Raw genomic sequence first — 23,917 nt, forward strand, 5'->3', positions numbered from 1 at the left:
TTGATTTAACAGGGCCTCTTGCATATTCAAGACTTGTTAGCATTAAAAGCACAAAAAAACACAAAAAAACACACTTTGGAAGTCCACACTCCTCGCTCGGCTTCAGAACAGTGGGCACATGGCACTGAAGCTGATTGATACCAATATCATCAACACACATCATCACTATCATTGTTAAAACAAGGCAAACTTGTTAGCATTAAAAGCACAAAAAAGACCAGAAAAACGCACTTTGAAAAGTCCACATCCTCTCGGCTTCAGAAACAGTGGGCGCATGGTGCAGAAGCTAACGATATCAATATCACCATTATCATCATCACCAGCATCAGTGTCAAAACAAGACAGACAGACTTGTATATTTTAATAATAAAATTATATTAAATAAACAAAAAAACAAGCAGACTTGTAATATTTTATAATAAAATTAGATAAATAAAAATAAAAACCAAGGTAGACTTGCATAGTCTTAAAAAAATAATAAAATAAAATAAAAAACCAAGGTAGACTTGTATTTTAAGAAAAATTAATAAAATAAAATAAAAACCAAGGTAGACTTGTATATGTAATAAAAAATTAATAAAAAAAAACCACAAGGCAGACTTGTATATTTTTTAATAATAAAATTAATAAAATAAAATAAAAAACAGGCAGACTTGTAAATTTAATTTAATAAGATAAATATGGAAATGATTGAGACTATAGCTGCTCTGATAGCCTTTTTTTTGGCTGAAGGGTGGGGTATAAATCCATATAAAATAAAATAAAAATAAATAATTTTTTTTTAAAAAAGCAAACCAAGCAGACCTGAAATGGCCACTCACCTCCCCACCTCCCCGCCTCCTCCTCCTCCTCCTCCTCCTCCTCCTCCAAAGTTCCACCTCCAACCTGACACTGGCCAATGGCAGACTGGGCTGGAAACAGGCCAGTCCCCACTATTCCTGCCATTGCCAGACAGCTTAGGGGAATGAGCGCCCTCTTTAAGCCCCGTGCGCAGGCGTGCGAGAGGGTTGAGCGTTTGCTGCTGCCCGGCCATGCCCGGACAATTGCCATTGGCCGCGCAGCTACTGTGCAGAAGGAGGAGGAGAGGAGTGGAGGAGGATGAGGGCGGCGCGCCGAGGGAGGAGGAGGTGGGTGGCTGGCCAGCCGCATTAGCGGCCGTGGCAGGGCGCATGAGTGGACCGGCCTCCAGGCCGGGTCCAAAGCCAGGATTTTGGGGGGAACCGGGAAGGGCCCCGGTTCCTCCAAAAACGGGACTGTCCCAGGGCCGCTGGGATAATGGCATCCCTATACAAAACCATCTGATCACCTTTTAAAGACATACAGGCTGGTGGCTCCTATAAGCACATCTCACAGCAGTATAAAGACATAGCGATCTCTGCCCTGTAAGAAGTACTCCTTATCTGTCCTGAATCTGCCACCCAATTCAGTTCATTGGAATCTCCATCTGACTATCAGTTAAAATAATAAATAAATACACTTTGCTTATAAAACATTTAGTTAAATGTCTTGTTCAGGTCCTTGCCTACGGCAATCTATGAGAAATTCAATTTTAGTTTTTTTCCACCATGTAATACTAGACTGAGAGAGGGAAGATTCAGACTCCATGGATTACAGGATGACTCTTGGCTATTCAGCGATTTGTTGTTATTTGCTATCAAGCAGACTTTGATTTACAGGGATGCAAAAATAGAGCTCCCTAAGAGACAGTATCATTAACAGCTCAGAATTTGCAAATTCAGGGGCCGTGGTTTTCTTCATTTAACAATCCATCTTTATTGTAGTCTTCCTTTTTTCCCTACGTTTTCCACTTATCAAGTGTTATTGTGTTTCCGTGAATTGTGCCCTCATGATATGTCCAAAGTAAGATGGCCTCCATTTAGTAATTTTCGGCTTCTAGGGAGAGTTCAGGTTTGATGTATCTTGATCCCATTTATGACAGTTCATAGTATCTGTAAAACCTCCAGCATCACATCCAATGAGTTGATTGTTCTTCCTGTCAGCTTTCTTCACTGTCAGCTGTCACAACCTACTCAGAAACTGGAATAATATAGCATGTATAATCCTGACTTTGATATTTAATATTATGCTTTAGCATCATCTAGTGCTTATATCTAGTTCCTGCATAGCCACCTTTCCAGGTTTTATCTTCTGATTTCTTGACTAAAGTCATACCTTCGTAAGAACAACTAAGATAAAAGACTGAATTAAAAAAAAATCAGTGTCTTCACACCACCACTTTGAAGTTATGTAAAACTCTGTAGTGTATTTTGGTTTTCTTAATACTTAGCTATAACTGTGTTTTTGTACTTTCTTTGTTACCTTTCATTACCTTTTCATTCCAAGTATTTGCTGGTTACTAATGTTGCGTCATCTGCGTATCTTAAATTATTGATGTTTTATCCTCTAGTTTGCACACCTCTTCCTTTAAACCTAATCCTGTTTTCCATATGATCTTCTGGCATATAAATTAAATATACAGGGAATGAAACACAGCTTTGTCAGACCTCCCTAGCAAACCATCAGTTTTCTCCATATCTGCCGACAGTGGCTTGTTCAATGTAAGGTTTCACATCATGACAAAAAGTGTTCTGGCATGCCATGTCTTTTAGAGCAATACATAGGATTCACAAAGTTTTTTTAAAAAATAATCCCCCTTCCTAGAATTTGTTTTCTCCCCTTCAGAAACTTCCAATGCCACCTGTGCTTAATAACCACCTATCAAAAGGCAAATGAAAGAATGAAGGGCTTTGTAACAAATAATTTAACTGAATTTAAATTAATTTAAATTTAAATAAAATTAATATACACTGGTACCCCGGATACCGAAACGCGCCGCGTTACGAATTTTTCGGGTTAACGAAAAAAAAACATTAATTAATTATTTCCGGTTACGAAGGTTTCCCCGGGTTGCGAAAAAAAGCCGGCGCTATTTTAAATGGAGCCGCGGCGGAGCCGCGGCTTTTTTCCCCATTAGCGCCTATGGGGATTCGGCTAACGAAAGACTCCGGGTTACGAAAATGGCGCGAACGATTTATTTCGTAACCCGGGGGGACGAGTGTAACTGGTGCAATGAAGCATGAAAATGAATGTTTAGATGTGTAGTTAAATGTGGTCTTTGAGCGATGGAAAGTAACCTTTATATACTTTATTAACCTTTATGTACTTACTGGCAGGAGTCACCAATTGCCCTTTTTGATACTGTATGTGGGGAAAGGAGTCAGTGTGTTGTAAATCTAGAGTGGTTGGACTAGGAGTTGGGAGATCCAGGCGGGATACAGACGGGCAAAAAGGGGTGTGGTTCAGGACGTCATGAAGGTATAGCCTTCAGACGGCCCTACCTGAATGCCGCCATGAACACGCCCCCCCACACCCCAAGCGGGAAGAAGTGGCATTAAAAAGGTGCTGCTTTTCCCTGCTTCTTCTAAAGAGTGCGCAGCTGCGCATCCCGTCTGTAAGCGCTGCAGCCAGCGTACGTCAGAATGCTACGCCACAATAAGTTGCCCATTAAAAGCCTGTGTCCTGCCTGCGTCGCATAATGAGTCGGGGTCCTGGAACATGCCGCAGTTTGCAGTCAGGCTTTATTGCAGCGTCAGCTGCCAGCAGGTGTGGAAGCTGCAGCACAGCTGCAGACATTTTAAGACGGTAACCCTAACCCTAACCCTAACCCTAGAGCTGCATGTACGCATGCGCTGCTAGAATCGTGGAAAGTTGGAATTAAAGTGCACCCTACACCATTCCTGCGCCATTTTCACCTAACAAAAAACCGCTAAAAACTTTAAATATTTACATATGTACAAAGGAGTTGATGGGGGATGGCAGGGGACAGCGGTGGCAGCGGCGACAGCGTGGCTCTGCATTGCAGATTCAGCAAGAGCACAGGGACCAAAGGAGAGAGGCATCCATGATGCTGTGACACTGGCAACGTGCAAGCGGACAGGATGCCAACACCAGCTGATCACCAGCTGGCAGAGACCACCTTTGTTCTTGGCCAGGGCGGGGGGAAAAAGTTTTAAAGGCCCGGGCGCGTTAAATGTGGCACATAGGCTTTCTGCAAAAGAAAAAAAGCCCTGTTTTGGTCGCCCGTGCGGAAGCTGCCTCTCTCTTTGCAGCGTCTGCGAGGTGGCGTATGGAAACTGCGGGTCAGAAATGGCCCCAGGTAGGCGGCTTCACTGCCCCCCCATGTGGAAGCCCATACACCTTAGCCACGCCCCCGCGGGCGGGCCTGGAGGCTCCATATTCAGCAGAATACACCTCCAAGACGGTTCCCCTTGCCCGTCTGTATCCCGCCCCAGATTCTAATCTGTGCCAGATCAAGAAATCCAGTGGGAGACTTGGGTAGTCAAACTCTCTCAGTCCAGGTGACACAAACAGATGGCGGCTTGCTGGATTTGGGGCTGCAGCAAACGGGCACACCGCAGTCCCAATCCAGTGTTTTCTGGGCAAAAAGAAGCGGCAAAATGCGCGCTTGTGAATCGAAGGCTTTCCTGGCTGGCATCCATCATTTTTTGTGGGTATTTTGGGCTATGTGGCCATGCTCAGAAGAGTTTCTTCCTGACGTTGCGCCACAGCTGTGGCTGGCATCTTCAGAGAAGGCTTGCCTGAAAGGAGTTGGGTATATATACAGGGCAAAAAAGAACACAATCAAAACCCTGGTAAACCGGGCAAAACCACATCTGCAAACCCCACTTCGTGGAAGATGAACTGAAGCCACCTGGACCAGGCTACAGGCTAATGGTTACTCCAGCCAGACATCAGAAGGACTGCCAGGCCCAGAAAACCCTGAGGAGAGAAGACAAACAACCACCCAAAGGGAAGGTAGTTTATTCTACCATAACATCAAAGGAGTCACAGACAGAATAGGGAAACTGGTGAGGAAAACACAACCTTCAAATGGTTTACAAACAACAAAAAAAATCCAGCAAAAGCTTCATTCAGCCAAGGACCAGAGAGACCCTCTCACACCACCAGAGTTCCTACCGCATACCATCAAGCTGCAGACAAGTCTACATAGGGACCACCAAACACAGTGTGCAAACAAGAATCACAAGAACACGAGAGACACTGCAGACTGGGCCATCCAGAAAAATCAGCAGTAGCAGATGTTTATAAACCACCTGGCATAAAAATACTGTTTAAAAACACTGAAATTCTGGACCATGCCAACCACTACCATGTCAGGATGCACAGGGAACCATTGAAATCCACAAACACTGAGACAATTCAGTAGGAAGAGGAAAACCCTTAAAGTAAACAAGATTGTGGCTACCAGTCCTGAAAAATAGCAGATGAAGACTCAACAATGCAAATGAGAAATCTCCCACAGACAATGAGCACAATCAAGCAGACACAATCCTCTTTGCAGACGCTCCTCCCCCCCGGAGGCCTGCCAATAGCAACAAAACAATACACAGGCAAACACTCCTGCCTTCCCAGGTCCACAATATATAGACCCCGTCCTTTCCAGGCAGCATTCTAGAAGGTGCCAGCCAGATGCTGGCGAACATCAGGAAGAAACTCTTCTAGAACATGGCGACATAGCCTGAAAAAAACCACAAAAAACCCTAAAAAGCTGCGTCTTTTGGTGGTAGAAAAGGGTGCCCAAAGAAACGTCGTGATGCGTGCCTGCCACTTTTTTGGTGGGCAGCTAATGCAGCTTTGGGGGTGGATTTGGGAGTGGCATGGGTGGTTGGCCACTCTCCCACTCCATCCCGACACCGTCCTTTTTACTGGTTAAACAAGCCCCTAAACGGTTAAACATGACTAACGGAATAGGCACAAGTGAACTGGTAAGGGTGTATTGTAGGAGAGAAACAACCATGGGGCAATCAACACACTGGCAGAATTAACTGAGGTCGGACAGCACTTTAAGCGGCCGCTAGGGCTCAATGCTGTGTGGAATTTGGTGATTGGTATGTAGGCTAAGCTACAGTGAACAATGCAAACAAACACAAAGCTAAAGTGCGCTCCTGGCCCGGATCCGGAGAAAAGAGACAGAGAACAGGGCAGATATAGTAGCAGTAGAGGTAGTTCCCCAACAAACTCAATCCAATATCCCATAGGATGGAGCCATTACAGTTTAAGTGTGCAAAGTGCATCATTTTGCATGGCCAGAGCCAATTGGGTTGGAAAAGAATACTGTGAAGACCTTAACCTTGGATATAACGGTAATGTAATTCCATGAATAAATATTAAGCATGTGGGCCGAATACTTTTCATTTTTGCACAGGTCATCCCGCAAAAAAAATTTAAAGAATTGCCCAGGGCACGAATATGCTCATAAGCATTTAGTAAGTTTTTCCTGGGAACTTACAGTTTTGTATACCGTCAAGTTATCCTGATTTACGAAAAACTTACGATGAGTTTCTTGCCAGCTTTGTTCAGAGGGAATTGCCAGTGATTTCATCCAAGGCTGAGAGAGTGTGACTTACTAAAGAGGGTGTACTCTTTGCAGGGCAAGAATCAAAGAAAGTATAGGCAAACATATACCTGGGAAGAATTGTGACGTGTACCCAGCTTGCAGGAATAGTGTGAGGAAAGCTAAAGCTGAAATTAGGCTGAGAAACGGAAGCAACAAAAAAGGGGTTTTCAAATATGTTTAAAGCAAGAGAATGACCAAGGAATGGTGGGACCACTGTTCAATAAGATGGTACAAGGCTTGTTGCATTAGAAGTAGATTTCTGCGGTGCTAGCCCCTTTTTCTTGAAAATGGAAGACCGGTTCTGTTAAGCCTCTGTTAGTAAAGTTCACAATAAAGCACTGAATTGCTTGGTCTCTTGGAGTCGAGTTTAAACAAGGTCAGGCAATATGCAAGTTTCATAGCTAAAAATTGTACTACATACATTGTAAGAGTGCATCAAACATACATACCTGATGTCCTGTAGACCTGGATAACTACAATGAAAGTTTCAGAAGAGGAGCAGCTCAGTAGAACCTGTGCTCCTCTTCTTGAGGGAGGGGGGGAGAGATCTTTTATGGGCTTTGCAAACACACCTGGAAGGTCCTCTGTTCACATGGGTGGCTGCTTAATACATCCCCACAATGGATAACTGAGGTAATGGGAAAGTTCTAGGGCAGCATGTATAGGATAGATGCATGCAGGAAACTGGCTAAAGCCCCACTCCTTAATGCAAAATGGGTGGAAGGGATTAAATATTTGGTTGGGAAGTATTCTCCAACAATGGCTAACAGATTATAACAAAATGTCAGAACTTCTCAATACCTATGCTGCTTCAATCTCCTTCCACCTCTGAAAAAGGAAAAGGAAAAAAAAAAAAAAAGGGGGGGGAGAGGACTATGTGCTTTTATGTCTCAGCAGAGGCCTTGTTAAACTTAATGAGTTAAAATCTCCAGGACCAGATAAATTTCATCCCAGAGTATTGACGAAACTTGCAAGGAACCACTTGCCATAATTGTTGAGAAATCCTGGAGAATGAATGAGATCCCAGAGGACTGGAGACAAACAAACATTAAAAGAAAAAAGGCAAAAAAGAAGATACAGAAAACTACATTCAAGTCAGGCTGACTTCAATACCAGGAAAAATATTAGAAGAGATTATACAAGAAAATGTCTGCAAGTAATCTGATGATAATCAGACAGGGTCAGATACCATGGGTTTGTCAAAAACAAATCCTGCACACTAATTCTATATCTTTTTTTTTTTTAAAATAGATCACTAGTTTAGTAGATGGTAGGAATGCTAGATTTCAGAAAAGCATTTGACAAGGTCTCCCATAATATTGTGATTAGCAAACTGATTAGATATGGAATATGGATATGGAATAGATCCATCATTAGATGGATCCATAATTAGTTGGAAGAACATGCTCAAAGAGTTATCACCAATGGCTGTGCTTCAGGCTGGAAAGTCTCAACTGTACTGCCTCGGGGTTCTGTCCTAGGGCCATTACTCTTCAACATTTTTATCAATGGTTTAGATTATGGATTGAAGGGAATCTTCATGAGGTTTTCAGATTATGTAAAACAGGGAGCGGTGGCTAATACATTAGAAAATAGGAATAGAATTCAAAAGGACCTTGATAAACAATCAATAAACTAGAATGTTGAGCAGCAATTAATAAAATGAAATTCAATAGATACAAATATAAAATTCTACATTTAGGCCACAAAAACCAAATGCACAGATATAAAATGGGGGATATATAGCTCAGCAGTACTACATGTGAGAAGGACTCTGGGATTATTGTTGATTTTAGGTGGAATATAAACCAACAGTATGATGCTGCCACAAAGAAGATAAATGCTATTTTAGCCTGCATTAGTAAAAGCACAGTTTCCAAGTTGTGGGAAGTAACAATCTCACTATATTCTGCATGATCAGGCCTCATCTGGAGTATGTGTTCAGTTCTAGACACCTCATTTTAAGAAAGATATAGACACGCTGAAGTGGGTTCAGATAATGGTAACAAGGATTATAAAAGGCATGCAGCACTAAACATATGAGGAAAGGTTGGAGGACCTGGGCATGTTCAGTTTAGTGAAGAGAAGACTGGGCGGGTAACATGATTGCACTTTTTAAATACCTCAAGGACTGTCACAGAGAGAAGGGGCAGGTTTGTTCTCTATTGTTCCACAAGGTAGGACTAGGTCTAATGGTTATAAGTTACAGGAGGGTAGATTTTGATTGAATTTTAGAAGGAAATTTAAGACAATAAGAGTGGTTTGGAAATTGAACTAATTACTTAGAAAGGTGCTGGGTTCTCCTTCTCTGGGCATCTTCAGAATGAGGCTGGATAGCTATCTGCTGAGGATGCTTTAGCTGTACATCCTAAATGACCCATGGGGCCACTTCCAATGATACAGTGCTGTGATTCTAAGGTCACTCAGTGCGTTTCTATGACTGAGCAGAGATATGGACCCTGGTCTCCCAGAGTTTTCATTCAACACTCAGATCATTATACCATGCTGGGATCTAATGAACACATATATTAAATGGTACCTCCAAGTATGGAAGTGAGGAGACATTTAAATTCTTACCAGCAACCCTAGCATCCATTTTGCCCTGTCCAGCAAGCTTCAGAACATGGAATGAATCCCTAGATCAGCTTCATAGCTGAATTTCTTTTGTTTTCTGTTCCTCCCAGTTATGTTATCCAAATAATAGTTTCAGCACAAAAGGGAATCTGGGATAAGGAAAAGCAAACAATCCTAGCCCATTTCATTTTGCTCAATAATTGTTTTATTCCCAGGAAACCCTTCTCACTACAGTATAATTTAATGGAGACAAGACAAATGCACCTATTCACTCACTCTCCACTGCTTCTAAATTTACTCGGCTTATACTACAATGGGGAGCTTAACCTCACCATAATTGAATTTAAATAGCATCCAGTTCTCTGAGGCAGGCCAAGATATGCATAATAAATAAGCAGGACAGCATGCCATGGCTGACTGGGGGTTGGGAAAGGTAGAAGAGACCAGCTTCTCTCACATTCAGGTTTAGTCCCTCTTATGAAATGTTTGAGACTGAATAATATATGAAATAGAGAGACAGATCTACAAATAGCTCGGTGAGGTGAGCTCTTCACAGGCCAATCTTCACATGATCTGTTCTATTATTTACAGATGGAAGCTTGCTAGAGGTGTCCCCCCACCCCCTTAATACTATATTCTGTTGTAAATTGTGTTCTTCTTCTGTGTTGCTGTGGCTTCTTGTTATTGTTGTTTTTAATACAAAAATTGCTTCCTCACAAAATAGCAGCAGCTAGCAACTGCTTATCTCAAACGTCCCTTAGAGTAATGGTAATTTGGACAAATGTTTTGCTGCTCTTTCCCTATCAGCACAGATCTGCCAGTTGCTCTGTTTCACAGAAATGGAATTTTGGGACATGCATTTATCCATAAAGTTAGCTGGCTCCTACCTTTAATTTTCACTTCTCTTCTACAGACAGATAATAGTGTGGGGGAGAAGAGGGAGGGAAGTTGAGAAATGTAGGCAACTTTCTTGGAGGCAAATAGGAATGATGGGAAACAAGGGCAGGAGGGGAGATTAAAGGACTCCAGAAATGGAATATAGGAAATGGAATATAGGAACAGTGAGATTCAAGGACAAAAGAGAGATTCTAGGACTCCAGAAGTCCCCCCCCCCGCCACCGCCATATCCCTGTCTACATGATATCGAGTGGGGATACTGACAAAGATGTGGAGGCATCGGTGGTTCAATGTTAAATAGCCTGATTGCTTGCATATTTACTTTCCAGTACAAATCTCATTTTGAGTAGGACTTACTCTCAAGTGAATGTGCTTTGGATTGCAACATTAGAAAGGGCATGTTTTATTTATATATGATGGGATCTTTCTCTCACTTCTCATACAAGGTGTCCACAGCCTCTCACTCAAGTTACAAACAAACAAAATATTAGCAATCAGTAAAACAAAACATCAGAAGGAGAAAGAAAAGTCAAATTGAAGTGATGGCTAAACACTAAATAAAATAAACAAATGAGATAAGCTTATGGTGGAAGACCAGCAATAAGGGTGACATGCTAGCTGGGCTTGTTTTCCAAAGAAATAACTTTTCCAAGTCTTGCTACATTTTTGTCCTTTGCAGCCAAAGGCCTTTCCCCATGTTTTTGCCACACACACTTCAACCAGCAGGAAGAGATGAGGAGAGCTTCTCTCAGTGACTTCACTGGGTGGAGACATGCATGTGGGAGGAAGCTGCCCTCTTTTTAGTACTGTAGTCTTAAGCCATTTAGGGTTTTCAAGCTTATACTTTGAATTGTGCCTGCAAACAGACCAGCAACCAATTGGAAGGTTAAATTGGTCACAATGCAGGATCATCCAGGGCCTTAGGGACAATTTCGCAATTGCTTTTCAGACGCCACCATGCACAAACTGAAAGAATGTGAGGTGAATTTTGGAATAAACATTTTCGCAAAAATACCATGTTTTCATTTCCAGTTCATTCATGAATTCATTCTCTTCACGTAATAGCCGCCATCTGAAAACCATGTCCCGGGTTTTCCCTGTTCCCAGATTTCCCATGGTTCCTTGCTGTGCCAAAGAGAGCAGGCAGCCTTGTTCTTAAAGGGACACACACACAACATACACCTCTTTCTCTCGCTCAGCTACTCTCCTCCTGCTGCAGCAGAGAACAGCTGGTGGGACAGCAAGAGAGAGGGTGTTTGGAATTCCTCTTGTACAAGAGGGAGAAATGGAGGACATGTCCTGGAAAAAGAGGGCATCTGGGAGTTTCAGCAATCGCTGAAACCAGGCATGTTTATGGACGAGCCCTGTTCTCTTTCTCTCGTGTGTGTGTGTGTGTGTGTTTAAGGGAGTTTGCAAAGGGAAACCTCAGCCTGTCTTCCTCTGAAACGGCTTCTGGGGCAAAGTTGATTTTCCTCCCTGGCTTCCCTCCCCCCTCTGGAGCATGCCTATGTATGCACTTGTGGAAATTACAGTTTGCAGCATGTGCAAAAAAGTTATGTCCAAGCTAGCAACAGGTTTGGTCCTCATCTGTCTGAAACCCAAATTCACTTTCAACCCACTTTCTTGCCTAAGTAGTGTGCTTTTAATCCCTTGTTGTGCTCTGTGTGTGATAAACATTAGAGAATTTGCTTGCTTTTCCGGGATGCCAATATTTTAACTATTTTCAGGATGGAAGCACATAGGTCACCATGTGAAAAAGTCCTGAGTGTACATACTCCAAAGGATCAGCTCTGCCCAGCACTTTTGCAACCCCACTTTGTAGCAGCTGAAGTTTCTAGGCACTCTTTGAAAACACTACCACATAATCTAGACTTATAACTAAGCATGCTAGATATAGCCTGCAGCCATGCCCACCTTTTTCAGAAATGGACACAGTTGGCATGCCAGTCTAAGCTGGAGAGATATACTCTTGTTTCCCCTTCCTCCTTCATTCTTCTGGCAATTCAGGAGCAACCTCACCTGATAAACTAATTCTTCAAGGGAAGTGCAACATTAGATGAACCCCTGCTGCTGAACTGGCAGTCTTCCCAATCATGAGCACATCCGTCTTTTCTGATTTAAGTGAGTTCTTCTATATGTGCCTCTACCATTCATTCTATGGGCTAACTTGCTATTATTAGCTCCCCTCACACTTGATAATACCTATGTGTCTCCAGTGCAATAGATTAAGAGCACTAAAGTTGCTTATCTGATGTGAAGCTCCTCTCATTTCACAGCATGAGCTGTTGTACAGTCATGGCTTATGCTCACCTTCCTCATTAAAAGTTGGTTGCTAATAAAACTTGGGGTGATCATCTTTTCCTCTCTTTTCTGGAGTAGTGGCTTGCACAATTATGCCAACCATAATTTGAAATTTCACAGGAGAAGGAATAGTTTATGGTCACTTAGTGGCTCACCTTCCCTAATCTTTTTTGAAAATATTGTTATCTTTTGAAACTTTTCTAATTATTTTGAAGAAATAGTACACATTGCACACACAGAGAGATGGAAGAGAGATATTAGATCAATGAAAGAAATGCTGTCTTATATAGGCAGTAATGCCCAGAGAAAGTTATATTTATGAATCTCTCTTTAATTTGGTTGGAGGGGGGAAGCAACAAAAGTAATTGCTCTCTTAATTAAGACTTTCCTTGGAGGTCTTTAAGCAGAGGCTGGATGGCCCTTGTGGGTATGCTTTGATTGTGAGTTCCTGCATGGCAGGGTATTGAACTGGATGGCCCTTGTGGGCTCCTCCAACTCTATGATTCTATGAATTCCTTTATCAATTTCCATGTTTCTTGTGCACAAGAATCCCAGCTGCAAAGGATGTTTTGGTGCGGAATGATGAGGCCATGCCAATTCTTCAGGCAGGAGTACCTCTGAAAAAAACACTGGTCAAACTGCAGATGCATAGAGAGAGGCAGAGAAACAGGCTCAAGGCAAAGCAGAAGGCTAGATAACTACGGTATGTAGCAGACGCCTTCAGCCCCTAGGCAGAAGTTGTTCAGGATGATGTGAGAAAGGAGGATGGGAAAACTTAAAGAATGGGGAATAAAATAGGAACAACAAAAAGAGAGCAGTCCTAGGAGGGAAGGGAGTGCAATGGGACCTTAGATGGAATAGGGCATTTTCTACCTTGAGACTTAGAAAATGTTTTCAAACTTGGAACAAGGACATATTTTGTTCTTAAGGGAATATTTTACTCTCTCTGTATCTGTTTAGCAGAGTTAAAATGGTTTAGCAGAGTTAAAACCAGGAGAGTAGATGTCTTTCTCAAGCTTGGTACAGGTTGGATTCTCCCTTATCCAAAATGTATGGTACCAGAAATGTTTTGGATTTTGGAATAACAGTCTTTGCATATGTATATGTAACATAAAAAGATATCTTGGAGATGGGACCCAAGTCTAAACACAAAATCCATTTATACACATAGCCTGAGTATAATATTTTTAATAATTGTGTGCATCAAACAAAGTTTGTGTACACTGAACCATCACGAAACAAAGGTATTGCTGTCTCAGCCACCCATGAAACAAACTTTGTTTTTTAAAGTATTTTGGCTTTTGGAATTCTGGATAAGGGAAACTCAACCTGTACTCACTCAGCCTATGCCCTTTTTGCTTGGATTACAAACTCCCTTTTCTCCCTCAACTTACTGCTGTTTCTCTTCTCTCCTGCTCAGTTCTTCTTCCATCTCACTATCCCTGTCTCTTTCCATTCCTTGCAGATCTCCTGTGCTTTTAACAGCTGCAAGAAATCCAGATGTTCATCAAGTATACAGCTTTTTTAGGAGTGGAGATTCCACAACATTTGGAATTCTGCTTGAGGTGCCTAAAATTATCCAACTATGTACACCTATGGCCAGGGTTGTTATTATCAGCAATATGTCCATTTGCATATTGCTTTTCAGTGGTAAAACATATTTAGAGACACATTCAGAATCCTTAGCCTCCCAGAATTACAAACCCCAGAATGCCATAAGATGTTGTCATGGCAGTTAAAGTGGAATCACTGGGTTATAATAGTGTAGTGTAATGGGGGCAGGGTCTAGATATTCCAGTACTCCAGACGAGTCTCAACATACCAGCCAAAGCATCTACAACCTTAGCAGCCGGAAGCACATCTTACCTAAAAATGGAGCAATGAAACTGATCTGACACAGAAGCCTATTCAGAAATAAAACATGGACTTCAATGGCCCTTGCTCCTTGACAGTGGCTGTGGCAGGGTTGGGAATTGGGTGGCCCTCCATATGCTGATATACTGCAACTCACAGCATTCCTCACCACTGAGCCTGATGGCTAAGGCTGCTAGGAGGTGTAGTTCAACAATATCTGGAGGGTCATGTGTTTTTCTCCTCTGATATATAGGATGGATGGCAGCATGAAATATGAATTGACATTGAAAGGGCACTTTCAGTTTCCATTGCATTCCCTTTCCTTTTCCTTTCCTTCTCCTGCATGTTCTCTCTTTGACACACTAACCTTTCCCTTCCATTGCAGCTTACAACATAGATACACAAAATTAAAAAAAAAACAGAAGTTGTCCTCTAGCCAAGGAAGGACTGGCAGAAGTTACCTCAGCACCATCTCTGAGAATTCCAGAACAAGAGAAGTCCCAGCAGACTAGAGGGGAACAAATGTTGTCCCCACCTTCAAAAAAGGGGGAAAAAGGAGGACCCAGTGCTCATGGCTGGAGACTCATTGCTCAGGGGTATAGGGGCACCTGACAAGATGAATGAGCAAGTGTGTTGCTTTCTTTGCCCACACATCTGGGATGTCACTGACAACTACACACATTCAACGTGGACATACAGTCCACCCTTAGCATATGTGAAACGTACTTGCTTGCTACGCGCCCTCACCATACACAGTTTTAAGATTACGTGGACGGTGAGTGGCAAGGGACTCAAGCATACGTCACCATTCTAATCAATGGGACTAATCAATTTGCCTTACACGGGGGGGGGGGTTCACAGAAGAGATCCCCCGCATATGGCAAGGGCAGAATGTACTGTTATACCTATAGCAAGGGTAAACAAAACATGCCTAAGAAAGGTTTTCTGATTTCCTCCAGAACATTCCATGGGATACAGTGACAGGGTAAGCAAACAGTGGCAGTACTAAAAGGATTACCCACCCGTTTACCCATTTTGGGAAACTTTATACCAGGAATGGCTCTAACTCAAGTCTGGTCCAAGTGCCCTTCCACAATCCATAAAGAGAAACTGAATGAACTGGCAGTAGTTCTTATTGGATATCTGACAAAGGCTTTGCACACTTAACCATATCAAACTAGCTTAGGGGCCCAATGCAGAGCTTGGAAATAATATGTTGTTAAGTACCATCATTTGTGGCAAGAAGTTACTTTGGGGGTTAATGAGGATATAATAAATATAAATATAAAAATATAATAAAGCCACATTTGAAAAGTAACAAGATGAAGAACATAATTACCTTACTGGTGTAAAAAGGAATACTTTCTAACCACTTTTTAAAAGTTACATTTAAGAGGCATTTTAGAGGCATCTTGAAAGGCATTTCCCCTAAAGTTTGATTCCATTGTGTTTTCAGTCCTGAGGGATTTTTTAAAGTAACAAAGAGCAGAACTGACCTTGACAGTTCGGACTGCATATTTCTCCCCTTCACATCTGTTCATTACCCATCTCCAAGGAAGATAAACATCCCTTCCGTTCATCCCATCATCAGCCAATACAAAACAAAGCAAGCACAGCATAAATGACTAACAAGTATGACAGGAACTTCCCGCTTTTGTGGGACAAAAATATGCAGGACTAGATTGGGCATCTTATCGACCCCCCCCCCAAAAAAAACCCTACCAAAATGCAAACATCACATTTTTACATTTCACATTGTTTTATTACACATTTCAGTTGTTGTTATTGTTGTTTGTTTATATACTGCCATCAATTAACATAGTTCAGTGCTATGGAATTCTGGGATTTGCAGTTGGTTGTTGCACCAGAGCTCCCTGACAGAGGCTACAAAGCTCACAAAACTACAAATCCCAGATTTCTATAGCACTGAAATATGGCAGTTAAAGCAGTGTCAAACTGCATTATTCTGTCATGCAAATTAAACCTATGTCTCTGAATTCTAGCTGTTTGGAAAAGAACTTAACAAAGGAGCTTATTGCATTAAAAAAATTAAGCCGTTTTACCTCTTCTGGCTTGAATTCAGGATCCAGGAATCCCCCCCCCCCCCAAGATGTTATCATACCTAAATCACAGCTGATCTAGCTGAGATGCTGCCGCCCAGATGCATCCCAGGTTGAAGCCTTGCCAGCAGGACAATTTTTGATGTCAGAAGCTCCCCAACTTCGAAAACATGCTGGGTGATCTGAGTGGTGGCATCTCAGCTTGATCAGGGGCACTTTAGGTATGATAACATCCAGGGGCATTTCACATCCTGAATTCAAACTGGAAGAGGTAAGCCAGCTTATTTGTTAATGCAATAAGCTCCAAAGGTTGGTTTTGTTTTTACCCTCCCACTCCTATGTGGGTGAAGTGGGGGAAAGAAACTCTCAAACAGCTATGAGAGTAAGAAGGACTCCCTCCTACTCTAGAAAGCCTATCCAGGGGTAGCCGTGTTGGCCATACAGCAAAGTACAATAACATCCAAAATCTACCAAACAGTAATAACATTTTTGGCCAACTAAAATGCACAAGTGACTTCATCAGGCAAAGGTGTTAAAAATCAAACAGGAGAAAGGTATCACTGTTTTGTGGATTTTGGATGTTATTGTACTTTGCTGTATAGCCAACACAGCTATTCCTGAATATGCTTTCTAGATTTGAAGATACTGCATTTTGGTCGCAACAGGGGGATTCTAAACCGGGGGGGGGGGGAGACTGGGACATAACTATTTGAGGTCTTTACCTCTAACAAAGGTAAAATTTAAAAAAAAAAAAGAAAGAATTGGGACTGCATTTGATGTGTTTTAAGCAGCACCTAAAGGTTTTTCAGATGTGACAACACTGAAACGTGTTGAGAAATTCATTTTTTTAAATTAATTTTAAAAAAAGAGAAATTCAATATTCTTTACCAAAGAAGGGTGCAGATAGCTTCACATAGGAGAGAGAAAAAGAAAGGAGGTTTCTCATTGTGTTGCAAATAGACTTATTTGCAGGTTTTACTCCCTGGACTTCACTGTTTGTTTTCCAGAGCCTATAAGGTTCCCCTTTCCACTCTTACACCCTCACTCTCACACACACTTACTTCTACATTGCCTCCAGGAATCCAGGATCTGTTATTTGGCTCACATTTTTCAGAGCCTTCAATCCAGGATTTTCCTGGTTTTTCGGAAGCAATAGCAACACTATGATAGGGGTGCATTTACACTGTAGAAATAATCCAGTTTGGCACCACTTGTAAGTGTGTAGACCTCAAATAGTTATGTTCCAGTCTTTTGTTCCTGCCTATGGAATCCTGGGACTGGTAGCTTTACAAGGTCTTCAACCTTCCGTGCCAAAGAGTGCTGGTGCCTTACAAATCCCAAGATGCTGAAGGATGGAGCCATGGCAGTTAATGGTGTCAAACTGCATTTTAACTGGAAGTATTAGAAATCTGACCACAGCACTGAAGTGAAGATTCACTAGACTTGATGGAAAGTTGCAATAGGCTTTAACAATGAATCAGAGAGAAAAAGAAGATAAAGAAGGTGATGTTTGAGAGGGAGAAGGGAACAGAGGAGAGGAAATGACCTTTCCTCACTTTTCTTCCTTCTTTTTCTCTTTGAAACATCATGTTCATATGCAGCTCGCAGCTGCCTCCACATCTTTCATCTGCAAAAAGTAGCTCTAACAGTAATGAATGATGGACAGCACTGTAAAACTTCCTGCTGTGGCTGTCAGTTAGGAACAGTGGGAGGATGCTGAACAGAAAATTGAACTGAAAGAGGGAGCTTCCTCAGCAAAGCATCTGCCTCTTGGACTATCTACATATATGCATACATTTCTCACCCCCTCTCTCTAACATTCACGAACACTCAGGAGATTAAATATTTTCTTGCTGGGTTGTCTTAAGGCAGCATGCCCCAACCTGGTGCTCTCCATATGTGTCAGACAACAAACCCCATCATCCTTATCCAGCATGGCCACTAATAAGATCACAGACTCTGAAGGACACCAGACTGAGGAAGCCATCCTAACACAGGCCTGTTACAGACAGGCCAAAATAAAGCTGCTTTGAGTCACTTTGGAGGTATGGTATTTCAATGATGCATGAGTCCTAAGAGTCCAAAAGCCACATCAAACCTGCACTCCAGTCCTTAGGACTGGAGCGTGGCTTTAGTGCGGCTTTTGGACTCTTAGGACGCATGCATCATTGAAATACCATACCTCCAAAGTGACTCAAAGCAGCTTTATTTTGGCCTGTCTGTAACAGGCCACAAGTACATCGAGTGAAAACTTGCAAATAAAAGGCATCAAAAATAGTTTTGGCGATTTTCTATTGTAATGGTTTACTTACAACCATATGCCAACTCTTTGGTGGTGTTGATATGGAATTTTACACCAGAAAATAACAGTGCTTGGCATATTTCACACATCTGTCCCTAGGCTGAAACCCACACTCTGCTCAATGACATGCAGATTTGTTAAGAGAGTTTCCTAGATTTATTTTGATAGAAAGGTGACAAAAAACACACGCACACACATTAGCTCGTTCAACTGATGAATAACAGATTTGAAAAAGATGCTGAGGGGAAAGAAAAGAATTCTGCTCAAGCCTCCTCTGATCTGCAAAGGATCATCTATCTACAACTCTGAAAGCTCTTAATATGGCTTTAAATAATATTTTTCCATGGGGAAATCAATAAGGGTGTAGTGGAGAGGATGCTGAAGTGGACTGCAAACACTTAAAAGAAAACATTTATACAAACATACTTATGGATTTGGAATTTAGAGGTTGAAGCAAGTACTTTATAAGTTATTCATGGAAAGTAATATCAATTAAAGGAGGTACTGAAAACTAATAATGGTGTTAGCTAAGTTTAATAATGGTATTAACAAAGCTTAACAATGGTGCATAACTTTACATGGGTAGACAGCTAATTTAACTTACATAATTAAAAAGTAGGGAAATGGTTTCTATTCCACCAAAAAACAATAAGGGAAGTTAGGAATAATATATGAAGAGAAGTGGGACGTTCTTATGTTGTTGCTTTTTGTTCTTTTAAAGGGGGGAGTGGGGGTGGGTAGATGCAAGAAAGATGAAGATATATTTGTTAGTATGCAAAGATGTCAGATGGATGTAAGTTAGTTTTTATGTTAATATGTAAATATGTCATATATTTTGTCTCGCTGTGTGTGCATTAGAAATTTCAATAAAAACTATTTAATTTAAAATTAAAAACAACCCCCCAAAAAACATTTATACTATTGCGGAGCATTATGGAAACGTTGTGCTGGTCTATGAATCTAATAAAGGTGAATCGGATTATGGCAAGGCTAGTGTCTTGTCATAATGCTACACAGTGAAATATATTCTGTTCATCACCAAACCACACTCTGGGAATGGAGCACCAAAGGATTTTTTTATGTGTATGTCTGGAAACCACTCCAAAAACATTTGTAAAATGTACTCAATTTATTATTGACCTAGGAGGAAAATGAATACATAAAACCCTGGTAGAAAACTCACTAGAGAAGTCTTGTTTACAGCAGCATCCATGTGGTGAATATAATGTGAGTGACAGCTCTCAGAAAATCTGTTTCCATCTGATTTCTACAACCTGACAGCAGCAAAGGCCTATCTTGTCATGGACAACATATAACTGGTCATTTATATTCACCATGCCAGTTGTAAAGAACTATGTATGTGCTTGACTCCAACAAACTATATTAGTATTCCAGTTTAAGAGAATGAATGCTTAAAGCTGAACTGCTTCTGTTTCATACTGGCCAAAGTGCACCAGATTCTCCGTCCTGCAGCCAATGCTCTTTGGGATGAGGAGAGGCCCAGGAGCAAACAGACTGTATTGTAATTGCCAGTACTGCTATGAATGGTGAATTGCATATGGATGGATTTCTAACGTTCTCAGCATAGATCATATGTCAATGGAGAAGTGAATATGTTCCAGGCTTCACTCTGAGAACTGTCCAAAGTTCTGAACAGGAAGGGGGTTGTGTTGCAGCACCTTGGACATCTCCTTCAAAGCTCATACTAAAAGCTGCAGCAGATTTATCACTCTCACTGACATGGGAGCCACCAGATGCCACCACTGACTGGTAAGCCAACCATGCCTTACCATGGGTAGGTGGTGCTTTAGTGGAGATTAAAGTCAACTCACTTTTGAGAAACCAAACACAAAAAACACACCCAAGGTCCTTAGCACAGAAACTTGAGCAGCAGTATACTCTAAGATCTTCCATACCTTGGCTCAGTCATTACTCAGAATTGAGGAATCAGAAGATGACTAGAACTTGAAAGGGCAGCTATGAAGGAGCTAGACAAGATCATGAAGTGTCATGATATATCACTGAATACTAAAATTAGGATTGTCCATACCATTTTATTTCCCATTTCTATGAGTGGATGTATGTATGGTTTCCCATTTTCCCCATTTCTATGTACGGTTGTGAAAGCTGGACAGTGAAGAAAGCTGATAGGAAAAGAATCAACTTATTTGAGATGTGGTGCTGGAGGATGGTTCTACAAATACCATGGACTGCTAAAAAGACAAATAAATGAGTCCTAGAGTAAATCAAGCCTGAAGTATCCCTAGAAGGAAACATAATAAAATAAATAAAATAAAGTTTTTATTTATATACCGCACCTTCCATAGATCAGGGCGGTTTACATAAAATTACAATACACGTACAATAGTTAAAAACAACACCATACAATATGCAAAAATAAAATAAACCCAGCAAAAGCCCCAGTAGCCCATCCTCATGGCCACGGAAGAGGAGGGAGGCCCACAGGATTTTTATGCGGGGAATGCTAGCTGGAATAAAAAGGTTTTCAACTCCCTTTTAAATTGGGCCAGGGAGGTAGTCGAGCGGAGCTCGGCGGGCAGCGTATTCCAAAGGGCCGGGCGGCGATGGAAAATGTCCGCCTTGTGACGGAGGTAAGCCTAGCCCCAGGCACCTTCAGTAGTAGCTGCCCGGATGTTCTGAGGGTGCGGGACGGAATATACGGGGAGAGGCGGTCCTTCAGGTATCCTGGACCCAAGCCATTTAGGGCTTTATAGGTAATCACCAACGCCTTATATTGGGCCCGGAAGCGAATGGGCAGCCAGTGAAGATCTTTCAGTACCGGTGTTATATGGCTGGTCCTGGAAACACCAGTGACCAGCCTGGCTGCCATGTTTTGCACCATCTGTAGCTTCCGGGTTTGATATAAGGGTTGCCCCATGTAGAGTACATTGCAGAAGTCCAATCTCGAGGTTACCAGAGCATGTACAACAGTTTCTAGGTCCCTCTGGGCCAGGTATGGGCGCAGCTGGCGAATAAGCCGAAGCTGATAACAGGTGCTCTTGACCGTCGCATTCACCTGAGCAGTCAGGTGAAGCGACGAATCAAGAAGCACCCCCAGACTGCGCACGGAGTCCTTCACAGGGAGCGTGACCCCATTCAGGACAGGAGGAACCACCGCCATTCCTGGACCAGGGGAACCTATCACTAGTACCTCCGTTTTCTCTGGATTCAGCTTGAGTCGGTTTTCCCTCATCCAGCCCATTACTGACTCCAGACAGGCCACGAGAGGAGAGACGCCATCCTCAGTCACTGCATCAGTCGGAGACATAGAGAAAATAATTTGGGTGTCATCAGCGTACTGATAACCCCGCGCCCCATGTCTCCGGATGATCTCTCCCAGCGGTTTCATGTAAATGTTAAATAGCATGGGAGACAGAATGGCTCCTTGAGGGACCCCAGTTTTAAGGGCCCGCTCGTCGGAGCACACGTCTCCCAGCTGCACCATCTGGGACCTCCCAGAGAGGTAGGATCTGAACCACTGGAGCGCAGTGCCCCCGATCCCCACCTCTGCCAGGCGCCCCAGAAGGATACCATGGTCTATGGTATCGAAAGCCGCTGAGATGTCCAAGAGCACCAACAGGGACACGCTTCCCCTGTCGATGCCCAGACGGAGATCATCGACCAAGGCGACCATGGCCGTCTCAACCCCGTAACCCGCCCGGAAGCCAGTTTGAAATGGGTCCAGATAATCCGTTTCATCCAAGACCGCCTGAAGTTGGATTGCAACCGCCCTCTCGATCACCTTTCCCAGAAATGGCAGCAGCGAAACTGGCCGATAATTGTTATGTACCAGGGGGTCGAGGGAGGGCTTTTTTAGAATAGGTTTTACTATGGCCAATTTAAGTTCTGATGGAAATTGGCCCTCCCTCAAAGATGTATTAATAATCCGGCGTAACAACAGAGTTACCGCCGGTCCCCCCTGGGCCGCTAGCCAACATGACTATATTGAGACTGCCGTACTTTGGACATATCATGAGAAGACATGACTTCCTAGAAAACACAATAATGCTTGGTATGGTACAGTCAGCCCACCCCAATGGATGGCCCCATCCCATTATCCTGAATGGCAGCACATGCACATGGCTACACAAGTGCAGCCACACGTGTGGCATGCCACCATTAAAAACAAAGGGACCTGAGGCCCTTTGGTTTGTAGCATCTGTGAGGCGTGTGGTCCAGAACAGAACCACATGGATATCGGGGAGTAACTGTATAAAAAAGTAAAGTAAAGTGGAAGACCACATTCCAGATGGATAGACTCTGTCAAGGAAGCCACAAGTCAAAGTCTGTGAGACCTGAGCAAGACCTGTTCATGATGGGGTGATTTGGATAGCTCCCATTCATAGGGTCACTATACACCAACATTGACTTGACAGCAGTTAACAACATTGTATCAGTGGCTTCCACTTATGCTTTCCATGTCCTTTAGGTGGTAAATCCACTCCAGAGTTTGGTTTTAACGTTAAAGGATCCAGTAATCTGAATCCTATCCTTAAAACAGGTTCAGAACCTTGGATAGCTCCCAATATAGTTTCAACAGATGGCTTATTAAGTGACTAAGCCTTTGCAAACAATGGCTTACCCTTTATGTAGGTTCTTTCATGCCATTACAATTGTCACAAATGACTGCATGCTCTGCAGAATGAGCTCGGTTTTTATTATGTTTTGCCTTCACAGCTTCAGGCCTCAATACTGGTGCATGCACTTTGCATGAACTCTGCATGCCTGACATTCAGCTGTTGCATTGCATTTGCCTTTGTCACATTCAATAAGTTTCCTGTACTCTCTTGCGCTATCCTGGAAGCCTCCAGTGGTTAATTTAACACCTCCAAAATTAGTGTGCTGTATGTCTTCACCTCACCTCCCTCATCAGTAAAATTCACCAAAGCAATACTGCTTTTGGAAAGTTGCAGTTTTGAACCAGCTGGACCCTATTTTCCCAATACATTCTAAATTAATTTTATTTCACTTCACTACTGTTAAAATGACCGTGGACATAGTGATGCAAGTAAATAACACAGTGAGAGTTCATATCCTTGGTTTGGTTTTATCTCTGCTGCATGTACTATGGAAAGGATCTCTTCCCCTTCTTCCAGCTATGTCCAAGGTGTGTGTTGGCAACAGCTCTGAAACATAATCCCCCCACCTTGCAGAACTGCCCACAATGGGACTGAAAGATAACACCTTAAGAGTTGGCTATTGCACATCTGGACCTGCAGCAAAATGCTGCAGCATTGACTCCTTTGTTAAGTGTCCAGCCAGTCAGCAGCTAACTATAATCTCTTTTTGGATATGCCATTCCATTCTCCTCTCCTAAATGACACTCAGCATTTTGGATCCAACAAGCACCCTCAGTCTTCACTGAGATCTTTTCCCTTCAGGGGCACCCACACATGCACCCGCACCTTTCCCTGCACCAACAGCTTTTCTCGCCTGATTGGGACCAGAGCAGTCTCACCAGCAGCCCAGAGGCCCCAATCCAGCACTTTT

The 23,917-nt window shown here is 42.5% G+C and overlaps 1 protein-coding gene across 1 annotated transcript in view; it reads right to left on the bottom strand.

The window, feature by feature from the left end:
• MARCHF4 (membrane associated ring-CH-type finger 4) overlaps positions 1 to 23,917 on the bottom strand; it is a 194,310-nt gene that overhangs the window by 98,356 nt on the left and 72,037 nt on the right. The gene's annotated exons all lie outside the window — the stretch shown is intronic.

Source organism: Sceloporus undulatus, chromosome 1 (genome assembly GCF_019175285.1).
Source record: "Sceloporus undulatus isolate JIND9_A2432 ecotype Alabama chromosome 1, SceUnd_v1.1, whole genome shotgun sequence".
Taxonomy (NCBI): Eukaryota; Metazoa; Chordata; class Lepidosauria; order Squamata; family Phrynosomatidae; genus Sceloporus; species Sceloporus undulatus.